Source organism: Protopterus annectens, chromosome 2.part1 (genome assembly GCF_019279795.1).
Source record: "Protopterus annectens isolate FY-2018-M chromosome 2.part1, PAN1.0, whole genome shotgun sequence".
NCBI classification, from domain to species: Eukaryota; Metazoa; Chordata; order Ceratodontiformes; family Protopteridae; genus Protopterus; species Protopterus annectens.
Window position 1 is genome coordinate 990,260,137 of NC_056729.1, and position 10,904 is coordinate 990,271,040.

Here is a 10,904-nt window from a genome sequence, read left to right on the forward strand (position 1 = left end):
TGACACATTTGTCAGTACTGGGATCCATAGGTACAGATGCTCCTAGGTGTGTACCAGGCTAATGTCCATGGAGAGATGAGAAGAGAAGGTCATGTGGGTACGCTGGTATCATGCCACCTGACATTTGTCAGCAGGCCATCTATCAACAAATGCCACTTGAGTAATCCCAGGTGACAGTTAAATTCAACATCCAGTCATCTGGTTTTCTTTTGCAGAGGGCCAGTGAGGTGCTCCAATTGAAACGTATGCAACATATATTAGTTAACATGGCCAGTGTCTGGGTTAGAGACCTGTACGCAAGCATGTTCTGTTGTCTGTCGTGGTCTGGTTGAGGTATCCATGATATGTGGTACATACAGGGTGGGGTTTCCAAGCTGTGGCATTCATAACCAGCTGGGCAGACATGTCACTGTCAGTTAATCATAGACTGCCTGTAAGCAGCCAAGATGAATACCTGACATCTCCACATCTGTACAGAGGACAGACAGAAATTAGCTACCCAACAGGTTATGGATTAGGATGAATGTTTTGACAGATAGATGTCTGACACTGATAGGTATGCCATTACTACATGACAGCAGCCCTCAATGACATGTCCTAAACACATAGTAGTCTACAGTTAATATCCACATTAGATCAATATCCAATAGGAGATACTTAATAACATACAGCTCACATACCAAGAACATGATAGTCAGTACTCAGAGTCCAGCTGTGCATGCAGAGGTGTATGGTCCAAGTACTACAATCTGCAATATACTCTTACTTGGAAAAGCACTGTTAGAAGTAGTAACATAATGACACAATACATGCAAGTGTGACTGCATATAACCTGGGATACTTCCCATTTATGAAACACATACAAAGTGAAAAAATTGTTGTACTCGTCATGTTATGTACCTGGAAGTAAATTCATTTATTAAAGATTTCATTACCCTGCTATTTTATCAGACTGGAATGTGATCACTGGTTACCAGGGTTGAGCTATGTATAGCAGATGTAAGCATTTCTTAAATATAAATGCTAAGCAGATTTGTACACTGGTAAGCGAAGCCTACAAGGTGTAAACACCTTTTCGTTGAACTGTACATTAGCACTGCTTACCATCAAGCAAACCCACTTAAAGCTGCTTAAAACTGCCTTAACCACACTGTATCCAACAGTCCTTGTCTGATGTGGATATTAACTGCAGACTACTATGTGTTTAGGACATGTCATTGAGGGCTGCTGTCATGTAGTAATGGCATAAACATAAGCAACAACATAAAAAGTCCTTTCAGGTCTTGACCCCAGGACACTGTACACTATAGTCACAGCAGTTAACCACTAAGCCATGATGATGTTTATTGTTTGTTCAAATATATCATTCAGTACACATACTGAATAGTAGTGAACAACTGCTTTGACTACTACAATTGTTTAGTACTTGTAAGTGAAAATAGTGTTGAATCAGTCATGTATTTATATCTAAATATACACATATCAGATAAATATGGTTGGGATACATCTGGGAAGGTATATACAACACTCATGTTTACACATAATGATATGGATATATATGTGTATATACACATATATATATATATATATATATATATATATATATATATGTATATATATATATATATATATATATATATATATATATATATATATATATATATATATATATATATATATATATATATATATATATATATATATATATAGATATGTGGATATACAACATGTATAACATGTAGAGGAGTCATACACACACACATATATATATATATATATATATATATATATATATATATATATATATATATATATATATATATATATATTTTCATATGTGACATGGACAGTCTGAAACAATCTGGTCAGTCCAGAGGTATACAAATAACTCCTTAGTGCAAGACGTGTGGACCAACTCTGACAAAGGGGATGTTTACAGACATGAAATTGGGGATATCATACAAATGCTGGAATAGGTAAGCTCACACAGTTGATGCATTCACACCCTCCTGTCTATCTTAACACATATTAACCGGAGGAGCAAAGGTCCCAAGCCCACATACTTCCCACTAGTTAGTGACATACATCTTCACTGCATCCCACTGCTTTTTTCAGAAATTCACAACACATATGGTGGCCAGGCAACAGTACATCTGACAGATATCTGGACATAACATCACACTAGGTAAATACACTGAGCTGCTAGGCATGTCAGAAAGTACTGTGTAAACTAGAGGCAGACTCCCACAACTCTGACCCAAGTTTCCTATGGGGGAATACACATGTACTTGCAAATATATCAGGCACTAGAGGCATGTAATGGCACAGAGTAACAGACACCAGTGTGAAAGTGCATAACCACAACCAATCTCAACACAGTCACAGTCACATTATGGAAACCCTAATTAATACTACAGTATATGGACTGTGTGAACAAAACCATCCTCATGTTTGCCACTCACACTCTAACCCTATATATACTGGCCCAATTCACAGTGTAGTCTGAAGCCTGACTGTGGTATAGGACAAGTCTTAGTCTGGCCCACAAACATATACACTGATAGGGTACCAGAAACTGGAGCAGCATGCAATGTCAGATAGAACAGGACTAAGAACACTGACATCTACCACACTCTGTACACAGGCCAAGTAAAATAGTCACAATACTCTGCTACACAGTACTGACACTCTGTCAACAATCACTATAAGTACACAGCCCTTACTACTGTACAGACTACAACAGAATGTCCAGGTTTTGTCCTCAGATATAAGGCCTACTATACATAACATGTCTAGCAGTCTGCTATATTACTGGCTTTTTATCAGGAATTATGTCAGTAAATAATGATATACTGTACATATGTACCTCTTAATGCATGACATATGGACAAAGGGTAACAGACTTGGGACAGAGGCACAAACACAGGGCCCATATTGACATATTGCTGTGATGAACTGAGAAAATTCCTGGTGTAACAGGGATTGTTGTGACATATCTGTTCTGAGGGATATGAAGTCAGTAACACACATGGATGTCACCATGTACTGACTGCAATCATCAGAGTATGCTACTGCATTTCTAAAGATAGGAAATGTGTGAGTAACACACCACATCTAAGACGCCAAACTCTGGCCAGTCTGTGGATAGCTCTGCAGGTGAGAGTTTCCTCAACCACATAACACTGTCATGCCAGATTTTAAATCATGTAGAACAGCCATATCCACACAAACCCTGTTAAACCAACATTACTTCAACTGTAGAACAGTAATATTTACATTCTGTCCCCATGTCTGGAACATCACCCTCCTGTTTATTGGCTTGTCTCCACAGTATATGTTGTAAGAGGTATTTGTAACTACCCTCTGTGATGCTGTTTGTCACACATCCACATGAAGTCCTGCTCACAGTGATGGAAAAGGGCCAACACCCACATGAAGTGCTTAGTTATAGGAGTGTGTTTCCATGCAATTGGCTATAGGAATGATACCACAGCTGTTCCACATGCAATTAGTAAGTGGTGGATTCCAATTCATGGACAGGCCATCAGTTGATCATGAGCATTACCTACAAAAGTCAAGCTGCTGCCTGTGCAAAACAGATGTGCTTTTCCACATCCACCAGAGAGGGGGAGAGAGAGAGAGAGAGAGAGAATCAGAGAGAAAGTAAGAATGGAAGGGAGTAAGAGCCAAGTGTGTTTGTGTATGATTTGTGGGTGGAGAGTGGTATATGGGTATTATAATGGTTGCCTATATTGTTTACTAATCCATACTGTCACACAGTAATTGCACATGGCTGTACACATTTATGACTGTGGATTGTCTACAACCTCTACAGTGTTTGAAAATTGTTGGCCTTGTAATGTGGACATTGGGACATATAGGTCCTCATTATAATGATGTAGCAAAACCCACACTGCAAAGGATCCTGTCATTATACAATCATCCCAACACCCACACAGAATACTGACACACACACAAACACACACTTACCAGCACTGAGTTTCAATCCCCTACCTGACTATGTATTGCGATTACAGTGTTACGCAGTTATCGCAAGCACCATGGAGCTTATATGTTGGAGAGCAGTCCAAAGGTATCTATGATGGTGACTAATATCAGCAGCATTGCTAAATGAGGGGGTCTACTTTGAAACATCTAAAACCCATAACATCTAATTTCATAACATTGAGATCAGAACTTTTAAAACACAAAACATCCAAAACCCATAACATTGAATTTCATAACGTCTAACACAACAAATCACAAGAAAATAACATCCCCTCCACATATAATGACAACAAACTACCAAACACACTTTTTACTACATTTCTGCAGGGGGGAAGCCCCCCCTGCACCCCCACACCCTGTAAATTAAATATACCAACTCAAAGATTGCACTACAGTGGGCAAAAAATAATTTCCTAACACCACTGTATCAAGGCCCCCCTGCAGAAATGCAGTAAAAAGTGTGTTTGGTAGTTTGGTGTCATTATATGTTATTATATGTGGAGGGGATATTATTTTCATGATATGATGTTATGAAATTCAATGTTATGGGTTTTAGATGTTCTGGTCTCAATGTTATGAAATTAGATCTTATGGGTTTTAGATGTTTTGAAAGGGACCCAAGGAGGGGTAAGGAAAGTGTAGTAAGTGTCAATGTCTATAAAATCAGGTATTATCAAAGACACACACACACACTCACACAAATACCCACAGTTTCACAGTTGCCATATCTGGGATTAGAACTCTTACCTAACTAGTATGCTAGTGGAAATGGAGGGGTAAGGGGAGAGTAGTACGTGTCAATGTCCATAAAATCAGGCATTATCAAGACGCATGCATTCTCTCACACAAACACACACAGTTTCACAGTTGCTATGTCTGGGATTAGAACTCCTATCTAAATAGTGTGCTCCACTATAGCATTACACAGTTATCACAAGTGCCACAGAGCTAAAGGGGCTGGCATTTTTCCAAAGGGTTATTTCGAGATGACTGACATCAGCAGGCATGCTAAAGTAGGGCAATGGGAGGTGTAGTGACTGTGAATGGCCTCAAAATCATTCATATCCCCCCCGCCACACACACACACACACACACAGACACACACACACACACACACACACACACACACACACACACACACACACACACACACACACACACAGTTGCCATGCCTGGGATTAGAACTCCTACTAACTAGTTTTCTACACTACAGTATTACACACGCATCACAAGTACCATGCAGCTTACAGGGCTGAGACTTGGCCAGAGGGTTATTTCAAGGTGACTGACATCAGCAGGAGTGCTAACATGGGGAATGGGAAGTGCAGTATGTGTGAATGGGCTATAAACCATTCCTCTAGAAACACACACACACACACACACACACACACACACACACACACACACACACACACACACACACACACACACACACACACTCAGTCCCACACAACTTTACATTTGACAGGACTGGGTATACAAATGCTAAATGAATGCTGATTTGTACTATCGTGTTACACAGTTATCACAAGCACCACAGACACCATAGAGCTGAGGGTTACCAAAAGCAATGTCTACAGTGATTGACTTCAGCACATCATGTGATATCGGCCAATTGGATGTGTGGTGGGTGGGAAAGGCCTCATGATGGAAATCTCTCTGTCACTGTCTATCTCTCTCTTCCCCGCATCTCTGTGTGTGTATATGTTTGACATATTATAGTGTGGTGACCTGGGATATGTGTGAGTATTCCTATCTAATGTGTGTGCAAAGCAGGAATGGTGTACAATGTGGTGTGTGTGCACAGACATCTGCATCTGACAGATATGTATAGTCCACTGTGCTGTCAGAAATGGACTTCATTTCTCTAAGTGTAGGAGCATGCCTAGTATGACCTTCTGTATTGAGTGAATCAATACCAGGTAGGTTGTATTCCAGTCTAGGATTTGGTGTCCTACACCTACAGCTAGAAACCTGTTTCTGCTGGATATCTGTAGATAGGTTGACAATATGGAGTCACAATGGGTGACAGATAGTGGGATACTGTAACTATTGTGTCTGTGCTGCTTGTGTTACATGGTTGGTGTTTGCAGAGATATTCAGGCATATGTACTGTTTTACACTGTGATGTATGTCATCAACTACTGACAGATATACTTATTTGCTCACAGTTATTTCCTGGGAAATACAAGATGAATGAAGCTGTGTCCGTATTGTGGCCTGCAGCCTACATATTCTTGTATACTCATGCCATTGTGGAGGGGTAGCTGCAGACACTTGCTGATGGGTCAGTGTAAATGGTTCAGTACCTTGGTACTTTGGAGGCTGAGGATCCCCTTCTTGTCCATATATTGATGTAACAGAATGGCCATATCCTGCTGTGGCCATACCTTTCAGCTGTACAGATTCAGTCAGGTTACCCAGAAGCATGGCTCATATTTCTGGTCAGTTCCCCTTCACATTGTGGTTTACAAGCAGGTTTGTAGCCACCCATTACTGAGTTTGCAGGCAAGGATAGTATGGGCACACATCAGAGTTTCCATGACATCCATGTTTTTACACCCCCCACTCTGTTATTCTATCCTCTTTCTAACATTATGCAAGTGATATCTGAGAAGTATCCCTATAGCTGTTCCTTCATAACCAGCAGTATGTAGGGGTTGGTACACAGTTCATACAGTAGGATATGGTGGGCATGCTACTGGGATTTATCAACAAGGCTTTGCATTTGTGTTCTGTTGACTGAGTTATGTTGTTAGTTGGGACCCCATGAGATAACATACATTGGCACTACGGGGGAGGCACAGGCCTTTGACAGAGGACTGTCAGCCATTTGGTAGTGATGCAGGCCATCTGTAGCAGGCCAGTGCATTATTTCACTCCTACATTTCCACGCTGTGAGCCACTGGATTCCCCTGGGGTGACAGGGTAAGTGTGTGAGTTGTTAATGGCAATAGTTCCTGTCCATATTAATCCACTGGCCTGGATGCTGACAGGGTGCTGCTTACAGCTAGGGACACACCTGCATAGGACTCCTCTTCAGCATGCTGCATTCTGTGGGTATTCCCATACAGAAGTGGGGTCATACTGTACTCATTCTCAACAGCAAGGCTATGACCTGTGATAAACCTGTGGCTGATGGTGGGGTGAACTGAGTGCATGTGTAATATGGGAGCTTCTTTCAGCTGACTCACAGATATATCTAGGACATTCTCCTTATGCTGCCTTGTGTGGGGACATAGGCCGTCTCTCATTACTTCATGACTGTGCCTTTTGTGGTCTGCCACTGATTGGCCAGACTACATCATTATTCCATACTACACAAACAACAAATATTGCTGCTAACCTGTATGTGCAATTCCAAAGGTATGTGCAGTTGATAGTTACATATTATGTACTCTGTCTAGGGTACTTCCACCTGTGCACTGTGTGTATGGCTGGGCCCACATTCATGGCATGTTCATCTTTAACTGCAAAATACTCGAGCACCGGGATTGTAAATAAGACCAACCCTTGAAAAGACACAATCCTTGGCAGTAACAATCTGCTCACCTTGATGAATAAACACACCATAAAATTATTCAAGTTACAAGGGTGTAGTCAAAGCACAGTAACGTTTATTCCACCATTCACTAAAATTCCACAGCAAAGGTAAAGTCCTCCTAAATCCAACAGTGAAGTAAACGCTTTCATCTGTGAACATACCAGACTTTATCAAACTGTTGTATTTCCCTTCCCATTACACTTATATACATTTATGTACTTAATTAATAACCAATTAACCTTTAAAAATACAGTTCTCCTGAAATTTAAAAGTGTACGTACAAATACTAAAACTCTGTGTTAGCAGGATTGCAATACACATAAATTTTGTTGCCCAAAAGAATAATGTATTTATAGACAAAAAACTTACATTATATTTCAACTTGTAACATTCTAAATCACAACTTCCTAGCTCTCTGTTTTAACACTAGCCATATGGATAAGTATTCATTAATACCAGGGAATTCAACTGCATTTAATGTCAACTGCCAGTGTAATTCCCTGGTTTCTAATTTGTTCCCCAAATCACCTCCTCTAATATTTCTTTTCACTATCTCAAGTATACCAAACTTGAAACTGGTGAAATCAGGACACATTTCTGAGTCTTTAAAGAGGGCATTATTTTTGTTAATTTCCATAGCATATGTGTGTTCATAAATTATTTGCCTTAGGGATCTTTCTGTTTCCCCACATAGAAATCTGAACAACTTTGACATATATAAACCACCCCTCTTGTTTGACATTTACCACCAACCATCCTAATAATGGGTGTCGCATCTCCTACCTTGTATTCACTGCTTTCCAAAATGAGTGAACATTGGTTAAACCTACCACATTTTTTAGTACTTTTAACTGTACTTAACTGTTTTGTGTGTTCTAGTAAATATTTCATATTTTTCCCTACTCTGTTGGTAAAGAGTGGACCTGTACCTAACCAATGGGTGTACTCTTCGTTACCTTCCAAAATCACCCAATTCTTGGAAAGAACCTTTTGTACCTCACTACCAAATGAACTAAATTCTATCACAATAGAATGTGTGTATCTATTGGTCTGATTGTTTTGTATTTCCTTAAAAACTGGTTGTTGCCCTAATAGGGGGATAAATTTATTATTCCATCCTTTCATAATCTCGTCTTTAAATTTCTCCACCAATTCCATGGGTATCCCCTATTCCTAAACATTTGGGTCAATAACATCAGTTCTTTTGTTAACCCTTCAAACGTTGAACACATTCTAGCCCCTCTTATCATCTGGCCTCTTACAAGGTTTCTCTTAATATATAAAGGGTGTTGACTCTTGAACCTCAAAAAACTATTAGAATATGTCTGTTTCCTGTGGACCAGTGATTCAAAACACTTCTGGTTAAAATGTTTAGTCAACGTTACATCCAAGTAATCTATAACTTGTGGATTGTAAGTGTGTGTGAATTGGAAGTATTCACAAATGTTGTTAATGAAACCCTCAAATTTTAATACTCTTTCTAGATCCACCTTCCATAAAATGAATACATTGTCCAAATAACTGGTATATAGCATCCAATCTTTGGAGAATTCTGTATCAAATATGTGTATCTTCTCCCACATACAGAAAACTAGATTAGCAAAAATGGGGCCACAACTTGACCCCACTGTAACCCCCTTTAATTGCCTAAAATATTCTTCCTCAAATATAAAAAAAATGTTTTTTTAATACCCATTCCATCATTTGTACCACAAAATTAGCCATGGTGGAACTCAAATTGCTGTATTCCGTTAGTGCTTCCTGAAACAATTCTAACCCTAATGCATGAGGAATTGATCCAAAAAAGGTCAACAACATCAAAAGTTGAAAAACATGTACATTGTGTAAAAAATTCAGGTTTTATCTGAGTTAAAATATCCCATGAGTCTTTGACAACATGATCTACCTTGTGTAAATTATCTTTTAATAACCTCTCAATAAAGACTCCCAGTGGGTATGTGGGACTACCTTGGGCTACAATAATCAGTCTGTATGGTGGGTGAAAAATGTCCTTGTGGACCTTTGGTATTCCGAATACAGTCGGGACAAAAGGGTGTTGGTTCTGTAGGAAGTTAAATACCTCCTCATTAATCACTTCTTGCATTAAACTGTCCTCCAGGTACATCTGAAATCTCCTATGAACCATATTAACTTCATTTCTTGAAGCAATTGAATACTTATCTGTATCCTGTAACATGCTAGTTATCTCATTAATGTAATCAATTGTTTCTACGAGAACTACTCCCCCTCCCTTATCAAGCTTCATTACCCTTATTAAATTTGACTCTCTCAGTTCATTTAATAACATTTTCTCTTCTCTAGTCAAATTATAGAATTCTTCTTTGTAACCATAATATTGTTTGCAAATTTCCTTTTTACACATATTTTCATAATGTGCCATCATTGGGTGTAATGGGGGGTTAAACAGACTTTTTTTCTTTAAAATACTTTCATTCACTTTATTTGCATCCTTTGTCTGCTTAAAATATAACTGTAGATTTAATTTCCTTGTGTATAACTTTAATTCAGTTAGTGTTTGTGCAAGTCCCAGTTTTCTCACTGGAACAAATTTAAATCCCTTCTCAAACAAGGTGAAATGTGTATCTGTAACTAAGTGGCCTGTGTAATTAAAAATCTTAAAGCCATTCCTAGTATGAATAATCCATGACTGGTCTTCTATAATGAAATTACTGTCTAAATTTACTTCTAAAATCTGCTGTTCCTGTTGTTGTTCCAATATGGTCTCTGACCCCTCGGTAATCTCCCCCTGGGTGTCTGTTGACCCCTTAAAAAATTGTTGTCATTCTGTCGGTTATGATCTCAGTTCTGTAATCTTTCCGACCTTCTTAACTGGGGAAATTCTTGGTCAAAGACTTCATCCACTACTTCCTGACTGTAATCAGTATTTTGTCTCCCTCCATTCTCTTGGTTAACTAAAAAGTCTGAGTTATTGCCTATTCTATCTCTTTCAATACTTTCCCCATAGTAACTTCTGGGTAGCAACTAAGCTTCTTTTTGCTTGTATTCTAATTCATCCCTCTTTAATTTGCATTTTTTTCTCTGTGTATTGTCCTTTACCTGATGTTCTATTTTCTTAAAAATATTGTCATACTTCATTTCAACATTTAAAAAGCATCCATCATTTAAAATATCATCATTACGTTTATTAACTTCACTTAAAAGGGAATTAATTTTGCCATTATTAAAGTTAATAATAAAGTGTAACAATTCAATACCATGCCTATAAAACATAGATAACAATTCATCAAGTTCAGTTTGTCCAACTAAAAGTCCATTAGGAAATTTGGCCATTCTCAGGCCTTTAGGAATTATTTGCACTTTAATACATTCT

At 38.7% G+C, this 10,904-nt stretch overlaps 1 pseudogene; it reads right to left on the bottom strand.

Moving 5' to 3' along the window:
• Positions 1 to 9,953, bottom strand: part of LOC122794926 — a 47,849-nt pseudogene extending 37,896 nt beyond the window's left edge.
• Positions 9,954 to 10,904: the final 951 nt, after the last annotated feature.